Source organism: Dreissena polymorpha, chromosome 1 (genome assembly GCF_020536995.1).
Source record: "Dreissena polymorpha isolate Duluth1 chromosome 1, UMN_Dpol_1.0, whole genome shotgun sequence".
NCBI lineage: Eukaryota > Metazoa > Mollusca > Bivalvia > Myida > Dreissenidae > Dreissena > Dreissena polymorpha.
Genome location: NC_068355.1, coordinates 32298982 through 32320237, shown reverse-complemented (window position 1 = coordinate 32320237; position 21256 = coordinate 32298982).

Sequence of the window (21256 nt, the reverse complement as noted above, 5' to 3'; positions counted from 1 at the left end):
ACTGGAACCAGCATAGCTTGATCAAATCATTGCCTCCATAACCAACCACCTGATGATAGCCTAACCACGCGGTACAATGATTTCACCTTTGTTATTTCTACTTTTCTTAATTAAGGTGTGTTTTTTTATTATGAACCTTAATGTGTACACTATTTTCAAAATATGAAAGAAAATGATACTACTTTTCATAATATAACAGGGCCCTCAATCTATCAAATCTGCGGCCAAATTTTTGGGTGGAAAAATTCCCCCCGAATTTTTTTTTTTTGAAAGACGTGTCTCATGATTATTATTTATCCTATTACCAGATGAAAATCGATAGTATAATAACGATCATATAAACTTTACCTATAGACTATCGCTATTTTTGGACCATGGTTTTCCGATCTCTATCTTAAGAACACTATATGTTTCAATGTGACGTCATAGCAAATGATGAATTTGAAGTACAGTACACTTCACGCGTTTTCCCCAAAAAACGCGCTCACTCCACGTTTTTTTCCTGCTAGCGAGTGTTTTTATGCGGAGTTTGAAAGCGAGGTAAAACGCGGCGTTCCCCCAAGTTCGCTAATACCCCCGGCGTGTATTACTTTAGCCTAGTCGGTAAATGCAGACAATTTCCATTCTTATCAGCAACCGCCGCGTAACACCGCGTTAGCAGTGTGCTACTGGGCATGCCAAAAAATAAAAACATTGTTATCAAAAATTGTTTAAATACTGTATAAAAATAAAGATAATTGTATAGAAAATTAATACGTATAAAAATTATGTTTTTTAATTCACAGGTGCGTCTACAATACGAATGAATATACGACATGTCAAGCATTTTGACAAATTAATATTTAAATCATAACACATATAATGCAAGGATAAATGTTCCGTAAAATTTCCAAATGAGAATAAAAATAAGTAATCCGAAACACACTACGATTTTTAATGTTAACACGACGTTTACAAATGCTTCCAATAAACTGTCATCATGTATATTTCCCGACAAAAGCGCGCAAAAATTATGCTGCAATGTACAAGGTAAAAAAATACTCCTGCAAAGCGTGCGTGTATTGATTTTTTTATACAAACTTTGTAGCGCAGAGAACACTTAATTCTGTTGATTTCGGTTAAAAGTTTCTTTGGTATTTTTAACAAAATTATATTGCGAATAAGTTGATATTTCCTCCAAAATAATTTCAAATCGAACACGCAGAATCTTTATCGTTACGGTATTTTAGTAGAGTAATTATTTTAACAGTAATTGTACTGTAAACTGATTAAAGAAGACATCTGGGCGGAAATGGTTTAAGTGTTTGACGTTATGAAAACACGCAAAGCTTGTCTACTGACCTATTGTGTAGACTGCTGTCTGCGGTGTTTTGACAAAAGGGATTATTATGTGTGAATGTCACTCTGCCGATTTGGTCCATAATTACTTGGAAATATTGTTTTGAATGTCGATGCAATTAGAATACAACTGTGAATATTTAATGCAACTATCAACTCAATAGTTACCACCTTCTTTTAGCAATCAATGGAATAACCTACCTACAAAGAGAAAACAAATGCATAAGTGAGCAGAGAATCGACTTTGTTCCATCAATTAAAACCATTCCTTATGCATTCGTTGAACGTGTTTACTTCAGTAAGTTATGCCTTCAGACAGGAAGCGGCTTTCCTTTGATAATGTCAAACTGTCAATTCACACAGATTGGCGAGACTTTTAGGGTCCTTGGTCATTTGTTTACATGTTCAGTATAGAAAAAACACCTGCTTACATGAAAACTTTGGATTAAATTATCAAAATAAAAACAATGTTGCAAACTGTGATTAATTATTTGGTAAGTATCAGTTTAAAGACGACTTTTTGTTTGTTGTAAATCAACGAGTTTTCTATACAACTACTTCTACAACCACGTGGGGATCGATCTATCTTGGTTTTTGTTTTTTTAATGGTATATTATATATAAATAAATAAATATATATATATACAGGGCTTTCCTTAGACCTCAAATCTCAAGAGTCAAGGACTCTTGGGACCATATTTTCAAGAGTCAAAATCAAACTTCTAAGAGTCCTAATAATAACGCAGGAGAGTCAATGATTTTTTGCAATTTAAGCAAATTACTGAGATATTATATATAAAAAGCAACAAATTAAAGATATGTTAACATTTATTTCTTACATTGTACTGTCACTACAACACTATGCATTTTAACACAATATCTCAATGATTAATAAATACAAAACATGTATTCTAATACAACATTTACTTCATGTTTACAGCAGAGTAATATGTCATATGTTCTAAACAACATCTCAAAGAGTAATATGTCATATCATGTCTTACACAACATCTCAGAGAGCAATATGTCATATGTCCTACAAAACATCTCAAAGATTACATACAAAATATGTATTCTAATACAACATTAACTTCATGTATACAGCAAAACAATATGTCATATGTCCTACAAACTAACAATCATTTGAGCAAATAAATAAATCATTCATGCATTTAAAGAGTGATCTCAAATGGGTGCCCTAGTAAAGAAAAGGTAACAACACTATGACTACACACACACAACTAGCATAAAACCAGCAAACTATCACTTTCTTCGCTTGCACATGTCCTGAAACCTGCGCAGCACATTCTAGGATGGAATAACAGATTCTGGGATCCAATAACTTTGTTTGACCGTTTCGCGTGGCTATTAAATTAAGAATGAAATACAAAATGTTAAAAAAAACATTTCCGCTGGCTATCACAAAAAAAAAACATACGGGTGGCACCTTAAAACAATAGCCTATATAAATCGGTAAACTATAAAAGGAAATTATTTCTACTCACCGATAAAGGTGCCTCCGTATTTAATCCCATCAAAAATTCCGACACCCTTTAACTATTTCATGTGCCATCTTCACTGAAGACGTGCGACAAACACGCCGTTTGCTATGCCTTCTCAAACGGTCAATTATTACGCCTACATGTATTTTGTAATCAATTAGCACATGCAAAAATTGTCACTTTGCCACAAGGTCAGTTATATCGGATATAGTTATTTTAAGCAACTTTGATGCAAAGCGTGTAATTTGACGTTGTAGACAGTACATATGACAGCATAACTTTCGCGCGCCTTTGAATTGAGCAAACATGAAATAAAACAGTGCTGGGTGCTTTGGAAATACATTCTGACATACTCTGGAAATATCTCAAAATATGCTTTACAGTGTACTGTGGATATGGATGCTATTATTTTATATTGAATATTATTAAAACTGACGCGGATGAGTCCATTCTGTTTCGGTGGGTTTATAGTTCTTCTTAAATACTCTGAGCTTTTATGAGCACATACGTACAGCTCAGAGGGTCAATACCTGGGAGTTGGATTATTACAACTAGGTGGGTTTAATACACATCTTTTCCGCAAACAGCTGATGACAAACGCTATGATAAATAATGGAAAGTTAATACACGCGTAATCGAACCAGCAGTGTTTTAATTGATCAATATTAGATTTCTCAATTAACCTAACTCCGCCTACTGGGTGGACTTGTGCTTCGATGATTGGAAACGGGCGTAAACGATTAGCATCTACTAACCCTTTCTCCCTTAAGAAGCCAAGTGAAAATGGCTTTTGCAACCAGCATAAAACCAGAACAGCCTGCGAGTAACTCGCAATCTGTACAGGTTTTATGCTGTTTGCTGCTCATCAGTAACTAAGGGTTGGAAATGAAGCCTTTAAAGTTTGAATTTAGTATGAAAGGTCTTTTATTAAATTTCACTTTCTGAGGGACTTCAAATGCGTGAAAATACTTATTTTAAGTGGTAAAGGGCTAAATGAGATACTCCGCCGCGAGCCAATTATCGCTTAGTCTTAACAACTTTTAATCTCGTTGACGCAAGCCGGTATATTCCCCCGGGTCAAATGTGACGCATGACATAATTTTCTCAAGAGTCAAAAAGGGGTCTTCTGTAATTTTCAAGCGTCAAAACCCGGGAGCTCAGGTCAAAGGAAAGCCCTGTATATATATATATATATATATATATATATATATATGTACTTGTAATAAATGTAATTTTATTTGAGAATCAGGAAGTCAAACAAAGTTAAATTGATCGTTATCTCGTAAAACACAGAGTTTCCCGCGTTGGCAACGCCGCGATCTGCCGCGTCGGCTTATCAATTTTGCCGATCGTTCAACACGGTGTCCAAAATCATGCAAAGGCTGCGTATCGCGAAATTTTCTGAATCACCCTCAGCGTTACTGCACGCGGCGTATGGAGGGAGATTGGGGAAAACTGTAAACAAACACTTCGGAGTCAACTTGGAAAACCAGCACTCTTGTTTTTTTAATTTTAAGGTATTTTTACTCTTTTGAACGATGAACAACCACAAAATTATAGGATAAATAAAATATTATGTGAGTGTTGGATAGAGATCAAGTTTATCATGCTTGGCTCGAAACTTTGTAGCGCTCGGCATGCCTTGCACTACATGTTTCTCAGCCTAGCATGATAAACTTGATCTCTATCTGACACTCACATAATATTCTCTATATATCTCAATTCTATTTCAATTTCATCTTGTCAAACATACTAAATTATGAAAAAAGAAATGAATATAGTGCAAACATGTTATTGTACAAATGTAATAATGAGAGAGTAAGTAAAAAATATCCCCCAAAAAGGGAAACGCCGCGAAAATTCCCCCTCATGAGGTTAACGACCCGCTTCCCCCAAAATGAATTGAGGGCCCTGTATAATACTTAAACAAACAAAAAAATATCCTACCAGATCTGGTGGGATTTTCTTGTGATGGCAGAGATTGTATGTGAGAGCAAGGAAAGACAACTCTGTGTGTAGAATGCCATAACAGAACAAAGCATTACTTCATCCATTTGTTCCTCACTTCCAATTAAATGAAGTGGAGTTACAACTCTATTTACATCTGCAATTCACTAAACAAGCGACTTGATGGTAAAAATAAATAGTGTGTAACTTACCATGTAATGAAAAGGTGACCTTCTTTGATAGTTGCTGCTTGCACACCAATGTATAATAATTATTTGCCAATACGTCAGCTTTGACAAACACTGGTCACACCACAAAAATAATGCAGGCTAAAATGAAACAATCTTCTAAATGTATATTTTTGCCAGTTATTTGAGTAAGATGTTTATATTATATTTTGTCTTACAGGATACATCACGTCAATTTTTTACTTTACAAATAGTAATCACACGATTAGTATCTTAATGATAATGTAATTGTCAATAGTCGTTGTTTTTTAATTTCGTACACATCGATTTACAAAGTGCGTTACTGATGTATGAATCTAATCCGTTTTGATTTTGTTACTCCATAGTCACTGTCTGAGCTTTTTTACTTGTCAAATTCTTCCCGCCATTTTGATTGTTGTTGTACCAAAATTTGAGACGATACGGACCACGTACCATACGGACATGACGAAACGGTCCAGATTTTCTGACAATTTTGAAATACTTCGATGCCCATGCGGATCATAGTTAAATAATGTAAATTTAATGTTCATTCAATTTAGTTTTCATATATTTAATAAAATAATAATATATTTTCTCAAAGTCACACTTTGGTTACAGTTTCTCAAAGCGCCTTCAATATTTGAGTGATCTCTTATATATTTTGGCATTCTCTTTCACTGCGATTCATTACATTCACGTATGTTGAGGCACGGACGACAACTCTGCTAGGTGTTTGGGTTGTAGGTACCTTGCAAAAACCTCTACCATTTTGATGAGGTTTGAGGTCACTGGATCAAGGTCATCGAGGCTAATAATAGATTTTCTCCAGGTCACACTTTTTCCACACAGTTTAACCATATATCGACAAAGCATCATTGGGGAGCATCCATCAGTTTTACTGATATCCTTATTTTTTAATAATTTATTTTAATAAAGATAAGTCGCATTCAGTTTCTTTTGCAAAAACGAAAACAGTAAAATGTACACCCGAACTCAGTGATCAAATAAACGAAAACAGTATGTATTCAATATGTTAGGAGGAAACAGATATTAATAATACATAAACCAATTCTATTTTGTTAATTTGTATAGAAGTCTATTATTCTAAGAACCCCAATTAAAACAATGAAAGAAAATAAATACTACCGAAAACAGATACCGAAAATAGTTACCGAAAACGGCACAGCAAATGGGTGTCATACTTGATCGCTTTAATATGTAAGTTTGTCAAGTCGGCAATGTTTGATTAACGTACCGGTTCGTGTGTTCTTACGATTTTATATATTTGCAATTTATTAGAAATAATTTTAGATAGATTTTATTTTTCCTCCATTCATGGAGAGCATAACATATAATACAAGCATGGAAGTACAATCAGTATATACACATACAAGAGATCAAAAATGAAACAACTCAATACAGCAATTAGATTATTTACAAAGATAAGTATAACATTACTAGATTATATATAGAAGCGAAAATAAAGACATAACATACGAATATACTTAATATATGTCACAGGTTTTGCCTTACACGGAAGACTGCTATATAGTGTTAAGAAGCACTAACATGGATTCGATCGACATGTCAACATATGTGTAAAACAAAAACAAAAAAAAAACACACACAAAACCTGGCTCAGAGCGTCTAACATTATTTCAGGATGCTAACAGCAGCTTTGCACAATTTAAAATGTACAAAATATGAGTCAACAGTTTCAGATATCATTATCAGCAACGATGCACTTTGTTGTAAGCCATTTACGCGGATGAAGCGCGAAAATTCCGTTATTCCGATGCATTCAATTAGAATTGTCCATAAATGTTTTCGCTTATCATCTAGCAAGTGACAATAACACATCTTATGAACTACGAGATTAACGGTTTTCAGGCAGCAATGTCTGCATTCTCGTACATACTGTCTAGGCACAAACATACCTATGCTATTCAAAATTGTTTTACACATGTTAATTATTTTTGGTTTGTCTTTTGCTACTCTCCATAAGGGGGAGTATTTTTTGTAGTATATTGCATGCACAGTTACTCCCCATTGATCGTTGCCTTCGATGCGATTCTGTATTTCGTTCTTTATGTTCATTATGACTTTTTGCTCAACTTTTTTATTCCATTGTCGATTTGTGGGGAAATTTCCATCCTGGACGTATGGGCGTAAGACGTTAATTAAGTCGTACTTTTGCAGTATCTTGTATGCATCAGCGATATATCCGAGGCATTGGCCTTCTAGTTCAATGTGACGTATAAGTCAATTGTTGAAGATATCTTTCGCTAGGTATTTAGGATTTAATCTGCATATTTGGCCGAAGAATGCTAGTTTTCTGGGTTCCAGTTCATTAATTATCGGAACGGTATTAACGGTTGACAGGCAATAATCTGTTGAGATATTTCTGTCATACCCTTACGTGTTTCAGACAAAAGTTCTGTGCAATAGAAAGTTGAACAATATCACTTTGCGAGTTGTTGTTCCATAGCTCACAGCCATATAAGGCCTTTGGGATAACAGATGAGTTAAATATTGTTGATAGAGTTGGTGGACTCAGTCTTTCAGGCGCTACCCCTTTTGAGCACAAGCTCATGTGTGTTCCTCGCAGTCACACGCATGCATCATGAATCGCATTATTAGTGGCCAGAAAAGAGTTGCATTCAATACCAAGATGGGTATACTTGTCGCTAGCGGACAGACCTTCATGTTCTAGATAGAAGGTTTAAGTCTCTTCAGTCTTCTTATTATAGACTGGTACGGAGCATTTCGATGCATTATAAAGAAACTTCCACCTCTTTGCATATCCATAGCAAATCTTAAACACCCTCTCGAGTCCATTTTTATGATACTAGAACCATGTCATCGGCCACGGTAGGTGAAGCCATATTTATGTCATAAATGCACAGGCCATTACTACTCTCTTCAAGTTTCTCTATCAGGCCATTTATGTAGATAAGATACAACAGCGGCGAGCTTTTGCCTCCCTGACGGGTTCCTTGCCCGATCGGTAGTGGTTCCGAGATCAATCCTCGATGGCGAACGCGGCTTGTTGAGTTGCGATACATTTCTCGAATTGCGAGAGGTGTTAGTATCAATGACTGGATCAGGACCATAAACACCAGAAATTGATAAAAGTTTGTGAAATAGTCTATCGTGCCATACCCTGTCAAAGGCCTGACGAGCGTCCAGAAAACATAGATATACACTTGATCCCAGCTCCTTTGCATAGTATAGACTTTTGCGAAGACTAAAACTAGTCATTATGCAACCAAGCCCGTCCTGAAATCCACCTTGTAACTTTCTGATAGAAGCGAGTATACCGTCCTTGCACCGGCTTAATAAAATCGATTCATAAAGCTTTAGCAGCGTTGACGATAGTGTAATTGCTCGGTAATTATTAGGCTGGTCTCGCCGCTTTCGCCCGCCTTTAAACAGTGTAATAACCTCACCTTCCTTCAGTTCGTCAGGTCTGCTCCACTTCCTGTCTAACAACATACTCCCAGTGTGAATCGAAGTCCGGGGAGCTTGTAGGGGTGTACAGGTCTTTAAAGTATTTCGCCCACTGCTCCGTTATTTCCTCCCGGCTTCTGTACATATTCCCTTCGAAGTTGATGCCACCTCCTATGTCGGCACCGGATCCCCGTTTCCTTAAGTTTACTGTCCGCCAGAAACTCACACTGTCATGTACAGAGTCATATTCGAGTTTATGGTCAAGTTCTGTCATAAATTGTTCACCGCACCGCCGCATGGCTCTCCGGAAATGTGCTTTAACCGCTTTATACTCACGATATTCCTTGTGCTGTGCGCCCCGTGGTCTACCAGCGCTGCACCGCGCGGCACGTGACGATCTCATATGCGCATGTAGTTCCGTGAGCTCCTTTGTCCAGAACGGTTTCAAATGACGCCTTTTACGTTTAGTGGGGAAACATTTTTTGGCACAATCACGCAGACTGCTACACGACAACGAATAAAATTCATTTTCATCTATAGCTCTATTTGTAACAACTTTAGATAATGTTTCACACATGATTTATACTTGTACAAAAAGTAACTGTGAAATAAACAAAATATTCAACTTACGAATTCTTTGTTTATTCGTCCGTCGTTGTCTAACACCTTCAATTGTTTGTGTAAGAATACGCGTTCATACGTTTTCTGTAATGTAAAGTTGTTGTCATAGGTGTGAAACCATTGTTTAAGTAAATAATTAGAACAAGGCAAATGAAATTAGTTAATTCAGGGAACAGACTTTAATACTAGCATAAGAATGGTAATTAAATGATAAAATAAAAATAAAGTTAAAAGCAAAAGCAGATATTCACTTTTCATTATAAAAAAACCCTGCCATGTTCTGACATCTTACACATTTTCGCTAATGAATATCCCCCAGACTAGTAAATTTAAAATCACAAAATTATTTTCCGGTAGAGATGTTTGTTTGAAAGCTAATTTCACATAAAATATATTAATAAAAACAACACAGTTTTAGACTAAACCATATACTTTTTAATAAGAATGGTTTGCCTTTTCATGAAATCGTACAGAGTTTCGCTTATAAATATTTCCGGACGAATTTAAGCTAAAGTCACAAATTTTATTTCAGCTAGAGCTTTTACATTACCTTAAAAATGATACTTTAATAAGAAATAATAATAAAAAATAATAAATCTTTAGAAATCAAAGATATGTACTATTCAATAAAAAAATCTGTCTCGGTATTGAATCCTATACATTTTCTTAATGGGTATATCTGGAACTATATAATTTTTTATAAAGAAATAATAATGTCTTAATCAAAGGTAGATATCTGATTTTCAAAGAAATTGTATATCTCAGTCATAAATCTTTAAAATTTCGCTAATTAACATCTGCGGAATAATTAACGATAAAAATCACAAAGTTTACTTCAGGCTGCGAAAAGGACCTTTATAATTATCTTCGAATAATAACATTCAATAAAGAAATAATTGTGTTTTAAGCAAAGGCATAACTGAAAGGATTTATATAAAAAAATACAGCAAATTCGGCCTTAAACATTACGTGAAGAATTTGACAGACAACAGCGATCTACATGTCACCCATATAAATGAAAGTCTTTCAGTGCCAACTAAATAAATGGAAATTGCAGCTATTAAGCAAAATTCGTCCCACCTTTTGTAAGCCTAGTAAGCTGATTGGGTTTGAGTGCTTGGACACACGCCGGGTCCTCACATAATACAGCATCGGCTGCTTAAAGACCTTTGTATTTTCGGAATACCCACACAGGTCACGTGAAGGTTATTTAATAACAAGTTTAAATCTCCCTGGAATATTAACATGATCTGCAATGTTTTTTTAAACCATTATTTTTTACATGCTTTATTTGATGATGGTTCTACATGTTATGTAATAAATTGGTTAAAATAACACAGTGCAACCGTAGTTTATCTTTATTTGCTTTATTATTTATGTATCTTAATGAACTATATTCCATTACTTTCTTAGAACTTGAATTATAAAATATGAGAAAGGTACACATTTTATTGAAATCTTCTATACATTAATGATCTTCTTACATACACAAATAGAGAAATCTCGATGAATATGTAAGGATACCAAATTAAAGATGTTAGCTTTATTGTAAGTGCATTACCATGCCGGGGGGACTACTTGGCTATGTTTGAAAGTCACTCCAGCAGCTGTTCTCTCCCTTTAATTCTTCAAAGAAGCGAACTGACCATTTTCCCAAAATGATTCATAAAAGAAATAACACTCTTGTTAAAGCATATTGCGATTGTAAAGCGTGAACAGGTTTATTCAATATAAAAAGTGTTCAGCAGATAAAACATGTTTGCATTCTTCTTGATTGATAAAAGAAATTGTTACGTTTATGAATAATCATCAATTAAAATTGATAATATTAAACACATTTGGAACGATCTTCAACGGCAAACGCAACGCGTGTTAGAATTTACTTATGTTTTTTGGATTATATGTACACTATTCCAAATGCATACATAATTATTGTATCATATTAAAACATGTAAACGCAGATCTATCAGTATATGGACAGGTGTTTGCATCTGGTACAATAGTTGTTGATTTCTGTTATTTAATTTGATTTGACATTATTTGTCATTATCAATTATGTTTTCACTTATTATAATAAAAAGCCATATAGATAAGTGTCAATGAGTCTCGTTCTGGGAAAACCGGGCATAATGCATGCGCTGTCCGCAAAGGCTTATCACGGACGACACTTTCTGCCTAGAGTGGATTTTCGTTTAAAAGAGACCTTCTTTAAACGAAACATTCCTTAAAGTGAAAAGTTTCATTCCTGCTAAGCATATGCGGACTGCACGGGTTGATCTGTGACGGCAGTTTACACTCATTCATTCAGCCCACTTACCCCAGATTTCGAGTCTACTATACTTTAAAATTAAGGTATTCTTTTGAAGACAAATACCTTCCGAGTATTCTTACGCAAGCAATGTTAGATACACAGATATCACTGGAACAAGCACTTATTGAGATTAGTATACAACTTGATTACCTGTGAAAACAGAAGTTAATAAGTGTGACCCCTGGGGATCACAGGCCAACATACACCATGCTGCTAGTTACATAGGCGCTAACAAGTGGCACATGTAAAACGTGTCGTATCTCTACAGGAGACACAAACCATTCTGTTTTAAACAGCTGTAATAAAGACCTTAGTTTACTAAAATATTTTTTTTTATAAATTGTTAATCAACATCTCTTTGAAGTGTATTTAATGAGCACAAAGACGATCAATTATGGACTTCACAATAACTCAGTTCCTACCAGGACCATTCTTGGTATGTAAATTAAAAGAGTAACAAAATGTCAAAATGTCTTCTTTTAATTGTTAATGTATCGCTCAAATGTTTTTATTTCCGAAACGGGCACCCAGCTGGAGTAGCTTACAATTGATTTGTAAAATTATCATTGGATTTATCAGTGGATGAAATATAAATGATGATTTTTGTTGCAAAATAAGTATTTGTTCCATGTGAAGAATAAAAAGATGATAAATGGAGCATAATCCGATTACGTAAACATAATATGACCATGAACGTTTTATTTAACATGTTTACGCTCAGAGCACACATATACATCGTATTGTCGCATTCTCCTTGCCTTACATAGAGTGAAATTGAACGTTGTGCCATAGAGTTTTTAGTTTTTACATTGTTAATAACAAAGTGGTAGTGTCGGTTGAACCAGCGTGGTAAAAGTTGTTTCCGATCAAGGGCGTCTAGAGCTTAGTGCGTGGAAACAATATTTGTCACTATAGAGAGCATATAGAGCTACGTGCGTGGAAACAATAGTTGTCGCAATATAGAGCATATAGCGCTACGTGTATGGTAACAATAGTTGTCTATATGGAGCGCATAGAGAGCTACGTGCGTGGAAACAATATTTGTCACTCTAGAGAGCATATAGAGCTACGTGCGTGATTACAATAGTTGTCACTATACAGAGCATATAGAGCTACTTGTATGGCTACAATAATTGTCACTATACAGAGCATATAGAGCTACGTGCGTGGTTACAATAGTTGTCACTATACAGAGCATATAGAGCTACGTGCGTGGTTACAATAGTTGTCACTATACAGAGCATATAGAGCTACTTGTATGGCTACAATAGTTGTCACTATACAGAGCATATAGAGCTATGTGCGTGGTTACAATAGTTGTCACTATACAGAGCATATAGAGCTACGTGCGTGGTTACAATAGTTGTCACTATACAGAGCATATAGAGCTATGTGCGTGGTTACAATAGTTGTCGCTATACAGCGCATATAGGGCTATGTGCGTGGTTACACTAGTTGTCACTATACAGAGCATATAGAGGTACGTGCGTGGTTACAATAGTTGTCGCTATACAGCGCATATAGGGCTATGTGCGTGGTTACACTAGTTGTCACTATACAGAGCATATAGAGGTACGTGCGTGGTTACAATAGTTGTCGCTATACAGAGCATATAGAGCTACGTACGTGGTTACAATAGTTGTCGCTATACAGAGCATATAGAGCTACGTGCGTGGTTACAATAGTTGTCACTATACAGTGCATATAGGGCTACGTGCGTAGTTACACTAGTTGTCACTAGACAGAGCATATAGGGCTACGTGCGTGGTTACAATAGTTGTCACTATACAGAGCATATAGAGCTATGTGCGTGGTTACAATAGTTGTCACTATACAGAGCATATAGAGCTACGTGCGTGGTTACAATAGTTGTCACTATACAGAGCATATAGAGCTACGTGCGTGGTTACAATAGTTGTCACTATACAGAGCATATAGAGCTACGTGCGTGGATACAATAGTTGTCACTATACAGAGCATATAGAGCTACGTGCGTGGTTACAATAGTTGTCACTATACAGAGCATATAGAGCTATGTGCGTGGTTACAATAGTTGTCGCTATACAGCGCATATAGGGCTATGTGCGTGGTTACACTAGTTGTCACTATACAGAGCATATAGAGGTACGTGCGTGGTTACAATAGTTGTCGCTATACAGCGCATATAGGGCTATGTGCGTGGTTACACTAGTTGTCACTATACAGAGCATATAGAGGTACGTGCGTGGTTACAATAGTTGTCGCTATACAGAGCATATAGAGCTACGTACGTGGTTACAATAGTTGTCGCTATACAGAGCATATAGAGCTACGTGCGTGGTTACAATAGTTGTCACAATACAGTGCATATAGGGCTACGTGCGTAGTTACACTAGTTGTCACTAGACAGAGCATATAGGGCTTCGTGCGTGGTTACAATAGTTGTCACTATACAGAGCATATGGAGCTATGTGCGTGGTTACAATAGTTGTCACTATACAGAGCATATAGAGCTACGTGCGTGGTTACAATAGTTGTCACTATACAGAGCATATAGAGCTACGTGCGTGGTTACAATAGTTGTCACTATACAGAGCATATAGAGCTACGTGCGTGGATACAATAGTTGTCACTATACAGAGCATATAGAGCTACGTGCGTGGTTACAATAGTTGTCACTATACAGAGCATATAGAGCTACGTGTGTGGTTACAATAGTTGTCACTATACAGAGCATATAGAGCTACTAGCGTGGTTACAATAGTTGTCACTATACAGAGCATATAGAGCTACGTGCGTGGTTACAATAGTTGTCACTATACAGAGCATATAGAGCTACGTGCGTGGTTACAATAGTTGTCACTATACAGAGCATATAGTGCTACGTGTGTGGTTACAATAGTTGTCACTAGACAGAGCATATAGAGCTACGTGTGTGGTTACAATAGTTGTCACTATAGAGAGCATATAGAGCTACGTGCGTGGATACAATAGTTGTCACTATACAGAGCATATAGAGCTACGTGCGTGGTTACAATAGTTGTCACTATACAGAGCATATAGAGCTACGTGCGTGATTACAATAGTTGTCACTATACAGAGCATATAGAGCTATGTGCGTGGTTACAATAGTTGTCACTATACAGAGCATATAGGGCTACCTGCGTGGTTACAATAGTTGTCACTATACAGAGCATATAGAGCTACGTGCGCGGTTTCACTAGTTGTCACTATACAGAGCATATAGAGCTACGTGCGTGGTTACAATAGTTGTCACTATACAGAGCATATAGCGCTACGTGCGTGGTTACAATAGTTGTCACTATACAGAGCATATAGAGCTATGTGCGTGGTTACAATAGTTGTCACTATACAGAGCATATAGAGCTACGTGCGTGGTTACACTAGTTGTCACTATACAGAGCATATAGAGCTATGTGCGTGGATACAATAGTTGTCACTATACAGAGCATATAGAGCTACGTGCGTGAGAACAATAGTTGTCACTATACAGAGCATATAGAGCTACGTGTGTGGTTACACTAGTTGTCACTAGACAGAGCATATAGAGCTACGTGCGTGGTTACACTAGTTGTCACTAGACAGAGCATATAGAGCTACGTGCGTGGTTTCACTAGTTGTCACTATACAGAGCATATAGAGCTACGTGTGTGGTTACACTAGTTGTCACTAGACAGAGCATATAGGGCTACGTGCGTGGTTACAATAGTTGTCACTATACAGAGCATATAGAGCTACGTGCGCGGTTTCACTAGTTGTCACTATACAGAGCATATAGAGCTACGTGCGTGGTTACAATAGTTGTCACTATACAGAGCATATAGCGCTACGTGCGTGGTTACAATAGTTGTCACTATACAGAGCATATAGAGCTATGTGCGTGGTTACAATAGTTGTCACTATACAGAGCATATAGAGCTACGTGCGTGGTTACACTAGTTGTCACTATACAGAGCATATAGAGCTATGTGCGTGGATACAATAGTTGTCACTATACAGAGCATATAGAGCTACGTGCGTGAGAACAATAGTTGTCTCTATACAGAGCATATAGAGCTACGTGTGTGGTTACAATAGTTGTCAATATACAGAGCATATAGAGCTACGTGCGTGATAACAATAGTTGTCAATATACAGAGCATATAGAGCTACGTGCGTGGTTACAATAGTTGTCACTCTAGAGAGCATGCAGAGCTACGTGCGTGGTTACACTAGTTGTCACTATACAGAACATATAGAGCTACGTGCCTATGAACAATAGTTGTCTCTATACAGTGCATATAAAGATACGTGTCTGGTTACAATAATTGTCGCTATACAACTTTTGTTACTTTTGTAAATTTTGGCTTGTATTACTACTTTACTATACAAAAGGTTATCAGTCTATTGTTATAAGGCTGTGTACGACGCGCGTTGAACTAGAGCCAAACTTTCTACTTTGATATAAAGAGCACTATCAATGTTCATGTGTGTTGTCCATATGATTTACTTTTCTAACTTTATTTTATAACGACATTGTCCACTTTTGAAAATGAATTTACGGTGTTTACAAACCAACCAAACCGAAAGTGAAACTGGATACATTACGTTTTGCGATGTAAACACTAAATATTTGTTCAGTTTAAGGAAGCGAAACGATTTCAGAAGATAAACTATCTATGCAATACAGACTATAATTCTATGTTCTCGTCCTTTCGTGCTCCTTAATTATTTATACCCCTGTACATATGCAGTACTAAATAAGTATAAATGCATACAATTTTAATTGTGTACCCCCCCCCCGCTACATGCATGGCTGATAACTACCTTCCCTGGAGTATTAAATGCAAATTCACTTTTACAGGTATACTAGATTATGAAAGACTGACACCTCATCTCCAGAGGCGTAGCGACAGTATTCGGCGCCCGTGTACAATCTATAAATTGCGCGCACCACCCATCTCCTCGTGAATCATTGGAATATAGCATGCGGTGCCATTGAAAAATAAGAGCACAATAGTCGATAACATAATAACACTATCACCAAACAAGGCAAAGATCTACGACGCACAACGGACGACGCACGATGGACAAAAGGCGAACACAAGCGACACGATATGAAGATAATTTGGAGAAAACTAAATGTATACTTTTACAACGACAACAGTGATGATATTAAGTCTTTTTTTCAACAGCCACCCAATGCGCCCATTAAAAAAATCATCATACTTAATTGATTTTTTTCGGCCCCATGCCCTCAAATTTGTCAATGATAGCATCAAAATCTATTGTTCAACTGTTTCCTTAGTTTAAGTGCAATATCACAGAGGCGATCTGTCCCACCGATGCCCATGAGATATGAGAGAATTGGCTTAAGTTTGCCAAAGTAACGCTCACAACTGGCTATTGATACTGAAATTGTTTAAATAATTTGCAGAGCAATGCGCAAATTGAGAAGACATCATTACCATACGACTCAATGAACAAAATACGTTTCAAAGGTGTCGATGGTAAGACATATTACCTCTCGTAGTAAGTTACATTGTTCAGTCCTCAATCTGGTTGAACAGTTCTTTGCATTCAATATCAATGCTAAAACAATTTGCTAAATCAAAGAAATTACGTTATCTTTCAATGTAAATGCGCAAACATCGCCGCTTTATTACGGCAATATGTGAGCTACTTAACCCGTAGGCTTAAATAGAGGCAATAATATCACACATAAAACACACACATGGATTCTTCACGTGAAGATTGAGCACATTCTAACAAAATACGGCCGCATTAAATCGCCGATCTCTTCTTTATATAATACGTTCAATAGACACAACTGAACCTTAACCACCTATCTACTTATTCTTTACAAAACATACTTTCTTAAATGGACATTTTCACGTTCTGGAAAATTGACAAAATTAAAACACAAGTGTTTCAGACTCGCACATTTTCGTTGTAGTTATGATATTTGTGAGAAAACAGTAATACTGAACATTTACCATGCTCTAAAATATCCAGTATAGGCATCTTTTGACGATTTAAAAACCTGAAAATTATGAAGCGTTGCAACATCGATCAAATGTAGTTTTTACTGGTTCCCGCTATCATACACTTTAAGGCAACACTTATATTATGTTCGTTTTTACTAAGATCCCTGGGGGGTGGGGGGGGGGAACTTCCTATATACGGGTATGTACGAAAATATGGGGTGTGTTTTTCGACTACAATTATAGATATGGGTATGGTTTTGAGCATCTAAGTATAGATATGGGTATCGAAATCAGAAATTTGCTTGTATATAAATGCATAACGAAATTTGCTTGTACATAAATGCATATAGATTTGAAAGTATCAGTATCAAAATGGATATGATAAATTTTATTATTGTATATAAATGGGTATAAAAAAGTAAATTTCAGTAGCGAGAAAGATGCAGACACTTGACTGTTTTTATCGGTTTGTATAATTTTGACGGACGGGATTGTGTGCATATTTTCATTTTCGGTCGAAGAATGCAGTTTGATGGTTGACGGTAAGACGGCCTCACTATTAGGCTGTACAGATCGCCCAGGTTGGTCGATAAGCTTCGGGGCGCAGGACTTCGCCACGCCGTCTGTATCGCTTCCATTGGTTTTCTCTGAAGTAACGATTGGGGAGGCTATAGCTGCGTTTGAGTCGCAATCGCCGCGTTTGGTGATCTCTGATTTACTAGTGGCAACGGTGTCGCTAATGGAATGGGCAGTGGCGGGAGAATGTACCTCAGATGGATGCAGTTTTGACTGGTAAACATTTCCTGGACTTAACGGGAACAGTCAACAACGTTTGAACCAATGGATCACGTTCTCAATCTTTGTGACATCTTCCCAACATTTTCGGAAAAAACTGGAATTTGCCTTTTAGTGAAACTTTGGCCAGTACTTCACTTTTCTTGTATTGAAATGGGTCCGCTTTTTCAAAGGTATCGTATACAAATGGGTCTGCATTTTCAAAAATCTTTTATAAAAATGGGTCACATTTCGGAAGTCTCAGTGAGACACTCCTACCCTAAATTTTGGGTAGTTACCCCCCCCCCCCCCCGGGCTAAAATCGTTTAACAATTTCTGTACGTAGGTCGGCTTTTGTTTTATTTTTAAGGAATTTTTGTCCCGACTTCAATAAAATTGTTGAATGACAGAGATGTTTTAAATCATTTTGTTACATTATTTCTTTATATGAAAACCTTTATTGAAAAAATACAGCGGTTTAACCTGGAATACCAAGTACCGGCACCTACAATTAAGTTTGGTGGACTAGTTTGGTTGGTAACTAGTGGAAACAAACAACACTTTATTTGCGTAATGTTCATTTCACCGTATAAAAGCATTATAACCCTTGACTAAACAATGTGTCGCTATCTATTCCCGTGCTCGTCTGTGAAAGGTCATCCTCTAAATTCAAGGTCAAGGTCATTAATTTTCGTTTCAATACGTCACTTCGTCACGCCTGGTTGAATTGTTATTTACCTTCGGATCAGTATTCCACTCGATGACTTATGATGGTAGAAATACTAAAGAACTGTATGTTTTGTGGCAAGAATTTGCTAACTTTACATGATTCAATCATGCACAATACAATCCGGCAATGCTCTTTTGTTAAATTTTCGTTTCAATACGTCACTTCATAACGCCTGGTTGAATTGTTATTTAACTTCGTATCAGTATTTCCCTCGATGACTAATGATGGTAGAAATACTAAAGAACTGTTTGTTTTAGTGGCTAGAATCTGCTATCTTTGCATGAACAATACAATTCGGCAATGTTTTTCATTCAAGTGAGCCTTACACGCAAATGTTCTGCTTACGCGTGGGACCAGATAATGTATCACAATTGCTTAAGAAGAAAAAGCACCTCTCTAAAATGCGCGTCTTTCTCTGGCTTTGTCTCAGAACGCGTGCATCGCTGTCGTATTTCCAGAAAGAGGCCACTGGTAAGCCCAGAACTGGTTCTTCATTGTCTGGTCCCATTCGCTCTATCTAGAAGACTGGTGGAAGCCAAACACAAATACAATGAATCCTCTTCGGGCGCCCTCTCATGATGGCGTCTGGGGCAAATTGCCCCCATCCCCTGCCCTTCCCTCGCTACGCCTCTGCTCATCTCCTCAGAGAGAAAACTACAGTGTAAAAAGACCACTGGAATTGACAATTCTGGCTGACCAAGAAAAAGACCACTGGATTTGACAATTCTGGCTGACCAAGAAATGTTATCAGTTAATATAAATAACACTTCCAGTTTAAAATACATTGAATACCAAATATGACATTGGCTTACAAAGAAATAAATACAACGGTTGATATTTTCAATATTGACTGTTACAATTTGATACTGTTAAAGCTTCTCAGTATACTGTGTCTTAATCCTTTACCCCTTAGATACGTATTTTAACACATTTGTAGTCCCTAAAAAAGATAAATTTATTTAAAGACCGATCTTATTAGATTAAAGTTTTAAAGGCTTTATTTCCAATAAATACATACTGTAGCAAACAGCATAAAACCTGAACAGTTACTCGCAGGCTGTTCTGGTTTTATGCTGTTTGCACATAGCCATTTTTACTTTGCTTCTGAGTGGGAAAGGGTTAAAATAAAAAATCCTAAATTATGCAGTAGAAACATACATATTTTTATTACTAGTTTTACAAGTATATATTCATATATTATATTTTTATTAATGGTCAATCAAATTAAGTTTACTGATAGATCTATGGTTTGATTTGAGTTTTTTCCATTGGCTAGAGACGTAGACATATATGTATCTGCATAAGCTTATTGCTTGTCTGTAAGTACTTTATAACTCATGGATTACTATTTTACTGAGTCAGCCTAAATATTCATACTGATAGTGTTTAAACAGAGATTTACATGTGTACATTTCAATTGAAGATGCAACAAGATTATAAGGATAAATGTATAAATTAATAAAAAATCAATAACAAAAACAAATTGTGCATTTTTTTCAGTTTTTTGTGAAAGGATTTGAAGTAATTGTATGTTTGTGAACTATAATTTATGAAAATTTGAATTAATAGATCAAACTTTGAACGGGCATCATTTTGTTGATTTTCTCAGACAAAACTGTTAATTTCCTATTCCGAATGTATTATTGTAATAGTCATTCTATTATTACAAGAAGTACAACAAGCTATTTTCCATGTCTTTTTAATTAATAGTATTTGTAATGGCATATTTTATCATTCGACTGAATTTATAAACTGTGTTCATGCAAGCATGGACACGGTTTCATTTTTTTGACTATTTAAAAATCTTATTAAACATTAAATTTTGATGAAGCATAGGTTTTATATGCAAGTGTCTATTACACTTATAAATTAAAATAGCATATTATACATTATTGAACAGATTATTCCAAGATTGATATCTTATTCTGACTTCGCACAGTGCAGTTCAACATTTGAACATTGTATTGAACTGTATAGGAAGCTATAGTTTTGAAGTACAGCAATACAAAATGCATAATGCCTATCACAAGTAGACCATATTAGGCCTAAATCATCTTGCCATAACTTTTTTAAACCATATTACATGAGTGGTGTCATATTACAATTTAAGCCTATAATTTACCATAACAATGTGAAATGTCATGTTAATATTTTTTTTTTGACCTTTAAGTGGTGAAAAAATAAAAATGCAACATAGTTACTGTAATTAAGTAAATTAAGTGACAGTTAGTTTAACTGATGTGTTTGTTTGGATGCGCATGTAGATATACCATGTTTTATGCAGAGAAAAATAGCAAGAAAAGGAGTTTCACATTGTTTTAGTAAATAAGAAACAAAGTTTTTGGACAGAATCATCAACTATTATACTTATTGATTACCTATACAAAAGGTTTTGCTGGCATATTGGAT